The following is a 14,811-nucleotide window of genomic DNA, read 5'->3' as shown; positions in this document are numbered from 1 at the left end:
ATTGAACAGGTTTTTAAACCTGTATCAGCTCTGTCAAGAAAAAAAGAAGTAAATTTACTGTTTTATTCTAACACAGCCCAGAGGCAGCTCATACTTAGTATTTATTCTTTCCGATATCAATTGCCCTTCCATGGTATTTCCATGAACTTACTTCCTGTTATGCCACCACCGTTCAAGGCAGCAACAAAGGTCCTCCATCTCTGTCTGTCCTTGGCCAATTCTGGTCTTAGTCTTGGTGGTGTTCAGGGCTTTATTCAGTGTGCCGGTAGCTTCCTCTCTGTTTTCACTACTGTCAGCCATGCAAGTCTCAGGTGAACACAAGAAATACCGCTGTACTCAGATGTACAAGGATGCTTCATTGCCGTTTCTGTAACTAGTCAAGGTTGTTAGTCCTGAGCCGAACCCCCACACTTGAAGTACCGGAGGACCACTCTTAGTCTGGCCTCTACCCTTTGACCTGTTTGGCATGGGTGACCCTACCAAGAGGTAAAGCATAAAGCAACATACACAGGATGCTGGAGGAACTCAGCAGATCAGGCAGCATCTATGGGAAAGGGTAAACAGTTGATGTTTTGGGCCAAGACCATTCCTCCGGACCTTTCTTATGCTGATAGCTGTGCAAAGTCCCCTACCATTTCATAATGAAACTCAATATACTGTGAGCGCCTGGAATGAAATCACATTTCTGAATGGATATGTTGTAGCATTCCTGATTCAACACTGAGTTCAACAATTTCAGAGCATTTCCCGATTTTTAATTTCTTATTTTAGATTACTAGCATCCAGTCCCTCCATTTTATTCTGATCAGAGTTGGCACATTGGGCACAGACCCCATTATTTTAATAGGAGTGTCAATCTTTATATAAAAAAAGATATTAAGAAGTGTATAAATAATTTATAAAGCACTATGAGGCCTCACTTGGAGTATTGTGAGCAGGTTTGGGCCCCTTATCTTAGAAAGGAGGTGCTGAAACTGGAGAGGGTTCAAAGGAGATTCATGAAAATGATTCCAGGATTGAATGGCTTGTCATATGAAGAGCGTTTGATGGCTCTGGGTTTCTATTCACTAGAATTCAGAAGAATGAGGGGGGACCTCATTAAAACCTATCGAATGTTGAAAGGCCTTGATAGAATGGATGTGGAGAGGATGTTTCCTATGGTGGGAGAGTCTAACATCAGAGGACACAGCCTCAGAATAGAGGGGTGTCCTTTTAGAACAGAGATGAGGAGTAATTTCTTAAGCTAGAGAGTGGTGACTCTGTGGAATTCTTTGCTCAGGCAGCTATGGAAGCCAAATCTGTATGTATTATCAACCTCTGGCTTAAAAAATACTTGATTGGTCAGGGCATGAAAGGATACAGGGAGAAGGCAGGAGACTGGGACGGAGAGGGAAATGGATCAGTGTAGCAGATGCAATGGGCCAAATGGCCTAATTCTGCTCCTATATCTTATGGTCTTATAATAATAAGTGGATAGTTTTTATCATAATTTACATATTTTAAATAGAAGTCATATTTTTATTTAATTTATGTTGGTTAATATAAATTATTTTTCATACTTTTTTATTAATCAAATCTATTTAGTTATTAAAATTCTGTTCATTTATTTTCAAAGTCATTAGCCGCATTGAGAAACTAAAAGTACCTGTGAGAACACAAGCAGTGAGAAGTCAAAGTCAAAGTCAATTTATTTTCAAAGTAGGTATATATGTCATCATATACTACACTGAGATTCATTTTCTTATTGGCGTTTACAGGAAAATAAAAAATGTAATAGAATTTATAAAAAAACTATAGATAAATAAAGACTGACAAACAACCAATGAGCAAAAGGAGACAAATGGCGCAAATTAAAAAGAATGAATAAATAAAAGCAAATCTGTAGGTTGCGGAGTCAATTCAGAGCTGAGGTGAGTGAAATTATCCATGGTGGTTGCAGGATAATAATACCTGTTTCTGAACCCAGTGGTGTACAGAAAGGCGTGAGGTCTTACTTTTGGACTCTCTCTCTTGCAGAACAGCCACAACAATGAGGCCACCAGCACGGTGAGGGGTTCACAGCTAAGTGAAGCCAAAGGGCTAGTGTGGAGTTAAGCACAGAGACACAGCTGGGTCTGACACAATGTGACCCGATATTACCTTTCCATTTGTCAAGCTGAGTTTCTTGCTGTATGCAGAAGTACGAAGAGATACAGGTACAGTGAAAAACCTGCCTGCAGCACCATTACAGGCTTGTGCTAAAGGTTCTGATAGCACACAGATAAAAATATGCACAAGTTATACCAGACAGTCAAAAGATTGTGCCAAACAAGGCATTAGTGCAAAAAAAACCTCCCAATCAGACACAAGTCCTTGGTAGGAGCTTCCCATGTCCAGATTCGCGTTGTATTCCTGATGTACAATGGCGATTATACTTTCTAAATGCTTCATTGCTTGAAACTTACTGAAGGACGCCATGATGGGTATCATATAAATGTAATTCTTTTTAGATACTTCAGCTGGCCAAAGATTATTAGCAGTTCCAGGAAGCTCTCACTACCACAAAAATGTTGATTCCCCTCTCTGATCCCAGTGGATGATCATATTCCTCCAGCTTCCATTACCTGTGTTCTCCCCTGAACCCACACCCCTGTCTGTTGAAAAGCCTGGACTGGTTTGCAGAGGCTTATGAGGTGGTAGGTGAGGACAAGGAGAATACAATCCCTGTTAAATTAGAGGGAGAATGGGGTGAGTACAGACGTCCAGGAAATGGAGGAGATGTGGGTGAGGGAGGAAGGGAAACTCTGGTCTTTGAAGGAGGACATCGATGTCCTGAAAAGGGAAGCTTCATCTTGCGAATGGATGCTACAGAGATGAAGGAACTGAGAGGGAATAACATTTTTACAGGAGACAGGGTGGAAAGAGGTACTGTCAATATTGCTGTGGGCATCAGTAGGTTTATAAAAGATGTCGGTAAGACAATTTGTCTCCAGTGATGGAGACAGAGAGACCAAGGAAGGGAAGAGTAGTGTCAGAGTGGACTAAGTAAATTTAAGGGCAGGGTGGAAGTTCTCCTAAGCTATTGTCAATGTTAGGGTGGATTCCCTAATGAAGAATGCCTGTGAGTGACTTTATTTAAAGTGAGGAGGCTGATGCATGGGCAGCCACCACATGGCCCTTGACAGATCAGGCTCAGGGTCCAGTGGCACGGAACACAAGACAAATGGGGATCCTTCATTGTTGTGGCCTTTCTCCTCTGCCTTCACTGCCATTGTGAAGTGTCATCATTTTCTGCCAGCTCCACCATTGGATCACTCTGTGACCTTTCTGCCATGGATGACCCCACCAGGAGCTAAGCACCAGGTGGACTTGCTCTCGGGATCTCTGGAACTCATAGGCCTCTCCGCCATGACAAGGTGATGATCCTGGGAGAAAGGGGCCAGTGCTATCCAATGGAACACACAGAAAGATTGATTCAAAAGACTTTGGGCACTGCGTGTTTATTTTCTGCTTTGTAACTCTGGGCTATTTTCAGAAAATAAATGTGAACAAAGAACAAAATGTGAAAATGAAAGATGCAGTTGCTATCAGGGATGTGTGTGTTTGCATCGAGTGTGTGCACATAGAATAACCTATCTGTTCAATGGGTCCTTAATGAGGACCTGTGATGAAGTAAAGATCACCTAGGGTTAAATCCAATTGTCAGTTGTAAAATGCTTTTGGAGGCTTAAGACCAATTATTGTGTTCCTTCATGACCGTTTAACCAAAGCTTGGAGGTGGATAGGAGGGGCAGGGTCACAAATGCATCTTTGTCCCTATTTTCCAAGATCACGTCACATTTAATCACAGATTATGTAAAGGTAAATATTTTCAGATCATGGAATATTGATCCTAGGCAGAATTAGGTCTATTATCAGTGGTTTCTGGTTTCCAGTTACTCTTTTTTTGTTGTTATTTTGTGCAACTTTGATCGGAGTGACCTGCAGGTAACAACAGTACCTGATTGAGATTAGATTGAGCTGAACTGATCTGAATCTGAATATGCCTGGACTCTTTCAATGACTTTTGTGGGTTGCTGTTTTATATTTTGTGTATTTTGTTCATTTTTTTCTGCCATTTGCACGATTTGTTTTTTCTTTTCGCATGGGGGTGTGTCCTGATACTTTTTTTGAATGGGTTCCCAGATTTTCTTTGTTTCATGGCTGACTGTGGGAAGACAAAACTCAGGGTTGTATACTGCATACATATTTTGATAATAAATGTATCTTGAACTTCGAATAAGACATGAAATTTGGTGTTTGTGGCAGCAGTACACCGCAAGACATATACATTATGATAAATAAATAAATAAATAAATGATTGATTGACTGATTAATTAATTAATTGATTAAATGCATACATAAATAGTGCAAAAGAGAAAGAGCAAGTTAGTGCTCATGGGCACATAGACCATTCTGGAATCTAATGACAGAAGGGAAGAAGCTGTTCCAAAAACAGTGACTGTGTGTATTCAGGCTCCTGTACCTCCTCCCTGATGGTAGTAATGAGGAGAGGGATGACCTGGATGGTAAGGGTCTTAATGATGGATGCTGTCTTCCGGAGACACCGCTTCCTGAAGATGTCCTTGAAGATGGGGAAGGCTGCGACGGTGATTGAGCTGGCTGACTCTGCAACACTCCGCAGCTTCTTTTGATCTTGCGCTTTGGAAGATCACATTGTCATACAGCAGAAACTGTTTGTTTCCCTAAGCAGCTTATACGTAGACAGCAATATCATTGATATATCATTCCTTGGATAATCAGCAGATTAAGCTTCCCATTCATTTAGTTATGTGATCTTTTTAAAATTTGGAAACTAATGAACATGAACTCTCCATGCTGGGTAGCTGATGGTCATTCCAACAACGTGAGTCTTCGTCATACAATTATAAAAAAAAAGAGCATGGTATCATAACAAATAAGAGTAGAAGTCATCCACAAGAGTCCTTGTACTCACTGCACTCATTAATGGTAACCTTCTACCTCAAGCCAACATTCCCACTAATCCGTGATTCAGCTAGATTCCAAAGGTCTATAAACCTCATTCATGAATATACTCAATAGCTGAGTGTCCACAGCCTGAGGTTTCCAAAGGTTTATGATTCTAAATGAAGCTCTTTCTCCTCATCTCAAAGGCCAATCCATATGTCTGCAGCCCCAATAGTCAAAGATCACAACCTTTCAGTGACCACCTGTAAAACCCCTTCAGAATCTTTAAAGAGATCATTTGCTAAATGCCTGAGGGAATCTAGTTCCTCATTGGACAACCTTCTTCATCAGAATTCTTCCAAGGCTACTTCCTACTTCCTGAGTTGAGGAGAGCAAATATACCCTCATCACTTTAGTTATGATCTCACCAAAATGTGATGCATTTGCAATAAGACTTCTTGTAATAGAGACTTCATTAACTGACCTCCTGAAAATTAAGGCCATTTGACTTCCTAATAGCTGTTAAGTTATAGCAAAGGTCCACCACCATTTTAGCATGTTCTGTTATCACAGTGGGAGATATTAGTAGTGTAGTGTTTAGAGCAATAGCAAACACCGATCAGGGTTTGATTCCCACCGCTGTCTGTAAGGAGCTTGTACGTTCTCCCTGTGACGCCATGGGTTTCCTCTGCGTGCTGCAAGTGAGGGGCAGTCCCGTGGGCAAAATTGCTTTGTTAATGACAGTGGTCAGAGGAGGACGGTCAGAATGGATCAAACTGACAGGAAAGCCACAACAACCCAGATGACCTCGTTTCACAACAGTGGTGTGCAGAAGAGCATCCCTGAATGCACAAGAAGCCGTACCTTGAAGTGGATGGGCCACAGCAGCAGAAGATCATGACGGGCTCCACTCCTGGACCTAATAAAGTAGCCACTGGGTGTATATATGGGGTTAATAGCCACATTACCAACCACCATGGGGTTCTTACTATTAGTTGCAGGTCTTCACTGATGACAACTGATTTCCTCCTTTTTAACTTCTAATTATTATTTTTCTAAGAACATAGAACAAATGCTACAGCACAGGAATAGGCCCTTTGGCCCATGAGATCAGCACTGACTAAGAGCCAATTTAAATGGCTCATCTGCCGGCACATGATCTGTAAACCTCAATTTCCTGCCTGCTCGAATGCCTCTTAATTTTTTCTCCAAATTTGCTTCAATTTTCCAGTTCAGAGTTGCCTGAAATATTAATCTGCCTTTTTTTATTCATAGATGCAGCAAATCGGTTCTGCATTTCTGTTTTTATAACAGATCACAAATATTTGTGAACATTTTTATTTTGATTTTTGCCTTGGCTGGTTTGCAATCGAAGCTGACCCAGTAGCATGCCATTGGCATTCTCCTTTTGCCCTCATCCATATGAATCTAATGTGGCAGAATAGAGGAACACGTTAAAAATATCTTACAAGTCGAGCACAGTGAATCAAAGGTTATATGAGGGAGACCATCAGTGAGGACAGGGGTTTAATACCCCAAGGTTACTGAACGTAGAGTTGCTGTTGAAAGAATATATAAAACAATAAATAAAAATATAGTTATGCAACATAGAAACAGAGTTCTTTGGCCAATCAAGTTCACGTTGACCATTAAGTGCACGAATACACCAACCTGTTTTTAATTTTCCCTCTACCGTGGAATTCATTTAATTGGCCAGTTGGTTAATTGGGGCAACTGCTTATTTGGGGGAACTCTTAAAGAAAAAAGTCTAATCGAGAAAATAGTCAGCAGTCCCTTCATTTATTGGGGACACTATGCTGCTTAACTAGGACAGGAGACTGTTGCCGAAGAGTTTTTAACTAGGTCAGTCGCGTGTATTTGTATGGCAAATAGACGCTACGTCGTTGTGAGAGCGTACCGTTTTTAAATAATGTCAGTTGCATGTGCTTGTGTTTGATAAGCACTGATTTTTTTTTTTGTTACTGATAGCTGGCAAGAAATTAGCAATAAGACAACTCCGAACAGTTTTGCTCACTTCAGTTTGAAGCATTCAGGCTCGGAAATACTGAGAGTGGAATTTCACTACTTCACCATTAGGAGCTACAAGGAATTTGAAGGTGTCAACAATCATCTTAAAAGTTACAACGAAAATGATGGCTTGGAGGGTACAACCATTAAAAGCATTAAATGGCAGTAGTCCATTATTTGCACTACAGTCGCTGTCTGTGCTGGTTTTGTTCATTTACACTCAGTCAAAGGAACATAGCAGCATACACTGAATGAATATATCTGGCAATAACTATTAGGAACTAATACACAGCTTTATAGTATAGTTGTTCTGTAATTCATTTAAGTACATAATTTGTTACTCAATTAAACAGTAGTTTGCCTCTATTGTACCTTTTTAACTATTTCCCTAAATCTTCGGCTAATTGTAACAGCTGCTTACGTGGGCCAAAATCTACTGGTTCCAATATGTCCCAATTAACTGGAATCCACTATATTCCCACCATTCTGACCCCTGAGATTCCGCTTCTCATCTTACCACCAGGGGCAATTTGCAGTTTCCAATTAATTTCCCAACCTTCAATTCCAAATGTAGCCTGAAGGAAACCGGTACACCCATAGGGAAACCACGTAGTCATGGGAGAAACGTGCAAACTCCACATAGACAGCAGGTAGGGCCAGAATTGAGCCTTGGCTTCTCCCCCTTTGAGGGAGCAGCTCAGCTGGGACCATTGTTTCCGCAGAGTTTAACATGCCTCTATAACAGAGGTTTCAGAAGCTATTCTAGTGGGTCCTGAATTATTATCCATCCGAACAAAAAATGTTGGGCCTTGTGGAAGGGAAGGGTCCAATTGATCTTGGAGTAGGCACAACATCATGGACCGAAGGGCCTGTACTGTTCTATGCGTTCTATATGTTCTATCTGCATTGCATCTGTGGCTACACTTCACAAAGAACCTGAAAAGTTCCACAACTTAGACAGCATTTGTGGTCTGAACAGAGAATACCTGTGAAAATACCCAGATTCGTCACCCCACTCGGACAATACATTCCAGATTTCAACCATTGTCTGGGTGAAAAGTTCTTCCTTGTTCCCCTGTAAATTTCCTTCCCCCTACTTTCAACCTGTGCCCTCTTGTTATAGGCAACTCTGCTAGGGGCAGTGGTTTTCATCCATTCATCCTTGCTACCTCCAAATGTCTCCATGCCTTGTTCCAGTTGGCCTCATGTTCTCTTCATGCCCTGTTCCAGGACCCGCTGTGTCCTTTTCCAATGCTGCCTGCTCCAACAGACTATGTGCACTCCAGTTCCAGCAGGACTGCAGACCCAGGTGATAGGGAAATATATCTGAAAGACGTAGATCTCATGTGATGACCATGGCCTCTTCCTGGATTGTACCTCATCACTGAGCTTCTCACTCCTATATAGTAGCAGTTTTGGGAGGAGCAGCCCACTACATCCTTCACAGTCCCGCTGATGTGCATCTTGCCTCTCCTGTATGCCTCACAAAACAGCAACATAAGGAGCACCTGGTTGGAGCTACAATGTGAATTTAGCAATTAGTCACCTGGTAAGTTTGGAGATTGAATCTCAAGTTAGCTCTAATTCGCAAAGAGCCTTCTCTCTGCATTCTGGTGTATCAGTCAATTCCAACTTTTACCATGATTTTTGAGTCCTTCATGATTACATTCATTTGCAAGGTGTGGATGTCACTGGCAAGGCTAGAGTCCGTTCCCAATTGTTCAAGAATTATGAGTACAAATCAATACTGTCAAATATTTTACGAAGCTGGATACACCAGACTAGGCAAGGAGGGCACATGTTGATGCATTAATGAATGAGGTTTTATGGCAATTTGGTAATTTCATGCTAACAAGTACAAACACTTGATTTATATTCAAGATTTACTTGAAAAACTATTGAATTGAACTTGTGGCTTCAGATCAGCTGTCACATCTGTTGATAACTATTTTCCATTCTTGCGAGTGCTGAATTGGGGTATAGAATTGTTATTTTACTAGTAGTTTAATTTTCCTATGTTTGCTTGTACTTTGATATAATCACCTATCTATATATATATATATATATAATTGTTCAGTGACATTTTCAGTAATTATGGTACTGTTGCTTTTGTATTTTTCTAGAAAATTCTTAGTATTCTGTAGCAGGTCTCACACCAGTTGAATCTGGTTATTTTATAGGTTAATGTTATCACTGGAATTTCTGTTATGTCTAGCCTGAGTATGGGACAACCACAACTACTTTTTCCTTTGTCTTGCTTTTCTCATTCTTTGTTGGTGTAACACTTACTAAAATTGCCAGCAATTAGTTTTATCCCTCATTCTGGAGTTCAAAAGAACCTCTGAATCACAAAGGCATCAGGATCCAACACTAGTAACAATTGATACAATCTTCTGCCAAGACTGAACCAATTAACTGCAGGGTGCTTATGATGCAGAATTTTTAACATCCATGCTGAAGTGCAAGATACAGCCTATGAAGTGTGCATTTAATCATATCTTCCATTTTGTAATTTAATTGCAAAAATGTATTTTTATTTAATGCTTTTGAATTAGGAAAGTGAAAGGAAATACAGATTGAAAAGGTCTGATTGATTTTGCCAATATCTGACTTTTTTTTCCAGCAGTGAGGGCAACAAATCAATACCAAGCCTCAGAGAACCAATCCATCTAACCAGCCTCAGAGCCAGTCACAGACCGGACCATGGGCCTGACCTACTCAGCTAGGACTATATGTGAAAGCAGAGCTCAAAGCTTACATGTTGAAATGTTTTGAGGTGAATAGCAAATATTTCATTAGATGGAACTGTAGTTATTTGATGTTGGGGGATGAGGTTAAGTCAACAGGGATATCTCAGATTGAGTAAAGGGAAGGGGGAGTAGCCAAAGGTCCCTATTGATACCAATAAAATAAATAGGAAGGGAGATGAGATTCTGCCAAGTGAGTTTTAGGAATTAGGTGCTAAGTTAAAGGACAAGGTCTCCAGGATAGTGGGCTCAGGATTCCTGCCTGTGCCACAAGGAGTGAGGATAGAAACAGGAAGATAATGCAGTTTAACATATAGCTAACGAGAGTGAAGGATGGAGGGCTTCAGATTCTTCCGTCAGTTGTCTCTCTTCCCAGGCAGGTGGGGCTTGTACAGACGGGATGGTCTGCACATGAACTGGAGGGAAGGTTCATTAGTGCTGTACCGAAGCCTTTGAATGGAGTTGCAGAGGGTTTGGAGCCAGAATGCCAGAACAACTAGAGGAGAGATTGCGGGGAAAGTAGATGTTAAGCTTATGTACAGAGACAGGAAGTGGAAGGTTGAGCATGGTGGGACTAACGTTTTGAGCTACATCTGTTAGTGTTGTAGGTAAGGCGGATGAGCTTAGAGTATGGATCAGCACATGGAATTGCTATCCTTTGTGAAACTTGGTTGCAGGAGGGGCAGGACTAGCATAGCAGCTCAATGTTCCAGGGTTTTAGACACGATAGAGGGGTGGAATTACTAGTCAGGGAAAAAGTCATGGCGTGTTCAGACCAAACAGACAGGAGGGCACATCTACTGAGGCTATACCTTTGAAAGTGAGGAATAAGAAAGGGATAACCATGTTAATGGGATTATATTATAGACCACCAAATATTCAGCAGGATTTAGAGGAGCAAATGTGCAGAAAGATAACAGAGAGTTGCAATACAAATTAGGTAGCAATAGTAGGTGACTTTACATTTTGACTGGGACTCCCAGACTGTAAAACGACAACTGCCTCTTGAGCCTCCATGTTCAGCACATCATCCTCTGCAACGTTCGCCATCTTCAATGGGATCCTAACGCTAAGCGCATCTTTTCCTCCCCCACCTCAGTCTCCATTTTCCACAAGGACCATGCTCTCTGTGACTCTCCTGTCCACACGCCCCTCCCCACTGATCTCCCTCCTGGCATATCCTTCCAAGTTAGAGCAAGTGCTACATCGGCCCCTTTATCTGTATCTCACCACAATACAGAGCCTTACAGTCCTTTCAGCTGAGGCAACATACCACCTGCAAGTCTGCTGGGATATATTTACTGTATCCAGTGCTTCCAATGTGGTTTTCTCTACACTGGTTTTCCTGGCAAAGGTTGGGAAACCACTTTGGCGAACACCTTCACTCTGCCACCACAGCAGGCGGGATTTCCTAGTGGCCCCCCATTCCAATTCCACTTGTCATTCCAACATGATAGTCCATGGCCTCCTCTACTGCCATATTGAGGCCCCCTCAGGCTGGAGAAGCAACACCTCATATGCTGTCTGGGTAACCTCCCATTCTGAAGACATGAACATTAATTTCTCTAAATTCAGTCATTTCTCTCCTTCCTCTTCTCTCTTTTTCAAATCTTCATTCTGGCTCCCCTCTTACCTCTCTTCTTCTCCTCACTTGACCATCATCTCCCTTTCTGCTCCTCCTCTTTCTTTTTTCCTGCGATCCACTCTCCTCTCCTATCAGATTCCTTCTGCTTCAGCTCTTTACTTTTTCTACCTATCACCTGCCAGCTTCTCGTTTCATCCCCCTTCGTCCCCAACCACTGACCTTCTCCCTCACCTGGCTTCACCTATCACCTTCCGGCTTGAACGCCCCCTCCTCCCCATTCTTATTCTGGCTCCTTCCCATTCTGTTTAAGTTCAAGTTTAATAATCTTTCAACCAAGCATGTGAATACAGCCAAATGAAGCAGCATTCTTCCGGAGCCAAGGTGCAAAACACGGTCACACACAGCACGCAGCACAACGCACATATAGCACCTATAATTATGAAAGCAGAAAAATATACAGTCACAAGAAATGATAATAGTTGCTGAGTGGAAAGGCCAGTAGATTGATGTTGCATGGGATGTTGTCCTGGAGCCAGGTTTCTGTATGAACAAGAGCGCTGAAGTTCCTCAACATGCACCCGTGCAGCCGCAGGTGAATGCAATCGAGCTTGTCTTCCACCAAACAACACAAGGAGGGCTGCACCAATGAGAAGGCCCACAAATTCCACAAATTCCAGCAATGCCCACAGTGGCCTCTGCTCTCTCCCACATCCCAACGAAGGGTTTTAGCCTGAAATGTCGACTGCTAATTGCTGCCTGACCTGCTGAGTTCCTCCAGAATTTTGTGTTTGTTGCTCTGGATTCCCAGCATCTGCAGAATCTCTTGTGCTTGTAAAGGGACTGGATGGGATAGAGTTTATCAAATGTGTTCAGGAACATTTAAGTATTTAATAGGAACTTGAGGAGAAACTTCTTCACTCAGAGGCTGATACAAGTGCAGAATGAACTGCCAGTGGAAGTGGTGAATGTGGGGCTGATTGCAAATTTAAAAGCTTGAATAAATCCATGCATGGGAGAGGTATCGAGGGCTACAGTCCAGGTGTGGGTTGATGGATCTAGGCAGAATGATAGTTCAGTAGATGGCCCGAAGGGCCTGTTTCCATGCTGTACTACTCCATGACTCTCTTATTTATAATAAATGAGTTGGAAATGAAAACAAGACGCTGCATCTACATTGTGGGTGCTAGCCTTCCCACCATCAGACATCATTAAAAGGAGGTACCTCAAGAAAATGGCATTTATCATTAAGGATGCTCACCATCCAGGGACATGCCCTCCTCTCATTACTACCTTCAGGAAGGAGCCTGAAGGCGCACACACAATGATTTAGGAACAACTTCTTCCCCTCTGTTATCAGACTTCTGAACTGTCTATGAACCCATGAGCACGACCTCACTATTTTGCTGTCTACTTGCAATATATATTTGTTTCTATATTTCTCATTATGGCCTCAAGTAATTTTTTTATGAATTGCACTGTACTGCTGCCACAAAACAACAGATTTCACGGCGTATCTCAGTGATGATAAACCAGATTCTGATTCGGAGGTGCCGGAAAATGGAGATAAAACAAAAAAATGCTGGATATGTCCAACAGGCTGAGAAGCACCTGTGGAGAGACAAACAGAGTTAATGGCTCAGGTGGATGACCTGCTAAAAATCTGTCCTGAGAAATGACATGAATGTGAAATGTTTGATCTGTTTCTACCTCCACACATGCTTCCTGACCTCCTCAGTAAAGCATTTGGAAATGAATGCCACGGTTATGTTGAACCCTTCTCTTCAACACGAAGCTATCAAAAATACTGAAGAATATAAAAGCTTCAGTACACCTTTGAATCCAAATAACACTGACAGGGGGCTTTGTCCTGGTACGTTTTGGACTTGAGCTTGTGTCTATTACCGAGTGACTGCAGCCTGGTGTGGTAGTTTCAAATATGCTGAGATGTTCCATTTACCAGCTGTATTTTAAACTTAGCAGCTCGCCTGACTCAAGGTGATGGTGTGGTATAACTGCACTCAGATTGAGGTTAGCACAATGAGATTTATGTGTGTGGGGCAACGGTTAAAAATTGTTTGGTACTTTATCATGTTCTCACGCATTGTGGAAAGGGCGGTAATATTTAACCGTCACGCCTGGACTGGAACCCCTCTTTTGCACCCTCAGAAAGCTCAACTGTTGAGCAGCTGTCTATGAGAAGTCAAAAAGCTGATTTATGAGAAGATCTTCTGCCCTTTTCAGACTGTGACATGCATTATGTCAACTGAGCACGTTGGTAAGAATTTTAACAGAAGAGAGATAAGTCATGCATTTAGAAGCAGGTACAATATTTTCTCAGAAATTCAGTGGGGATCTTCATAGATACAAACCCAGTAAGGTACCTTTCGTGTGTAACCGGTGATACTCTATCAGGTACACCTGTACACCTGCTCATTAATGCAAATATCTAATCAGCCAATCACACGGCAGCAACTCAGTGCACAAATGCACGCAGACATGGTCAAGAGGTTTAATTGTTATCCAGACCAAGCATCAGAACGAAATCAGAAGAAATGTGATCTTAATTGACTTTGACTTGGAATGATTGCTGGTGCCAGTCAGAGTGGTTTTAGTATTGGGAACTGCTGATCTCCTGGGATTTTCATGCACAACAGTCTCTAGAGTTTACAGAGAATGGTGCAAATAACACAAAAATAACCCAGTGATTGGCAGTTCTGTGGGCGAAAATGCCCTGTTAATGAGAATGACCAGGCTGACAGGGAAGTGACGGTAACTCAAATAACCCTTCGATACAACAGTGGTGTGCCAAAGAGCATCCCTGAATACACAACACAACAAACCTTGCAGTGGATGGGCTACAACAGCAGAAGATCACAAACATACACTCAGTGGCCACTTTATTAGGTACAGGAGGTACTTAATGGAGTGGCCACTGAGTCCGTGTTACTGCGTGCTGCTGTGACTTTCTTTTATTGTCCCCATCTTCAGTTCTATTTTTCCTCGGGAGGGAATTCCAGCTTAGGATGAAGCCAGCCGCTGACCAGAAGAATCCGAGGGGGGTCAAACATCTTCTCGGCATTGGTTTTAACTGAAAGCTAAGGAATGGAAGTTAATTTTTCACACGGAAGATGTTCGCTTTCCCTTTATCGGTGTCATTTCTTTTCACAAGAATTACAAATGTAAAGGAGCTTTTGTGCACAGGAGATCAGACCTAATCATTCTGGTGCCACCTACTGGGATCTGTAAGTGCGCGTGCAGGTATGTATCAGTTGTTGCAGGATCATTTTAGAACAGCTCTTAGATGTGGAGAGAGGAGAACTCTTAAGCGTTACTTCCACCACAGTGGCAGTGCCGACTCTTCCAAAGCTGTTCATTCCCGTCTCTGCGCCGTGCTCTAGACCTCCCTCTTGGCAGCTGATTCGGGATGATGGATCTGCTGCTATTGTTCAATTTGAAATTTGATACGAGTCGCACCACTCATTATGTTCCCAGCCTCTGATGAAG

This window comes from Hypanus sabinus, chromosome 23 (genome assembly GCF_030144855.1).
Source record: "Hypanus sabinus isolate sHypSab1 chromosome 23, sHypSab1.hap1, whole genome shotgun sequence".
Lineage (NCBI taxonomy): Eukaryota > Metazoa > Chordata > Chondrichthyes > Myliobatiformes > Dasyatidae > Hypanus > Hypanus sabinus.
This window is presented reverse-complemented; position numbering follows the sequence as displayed.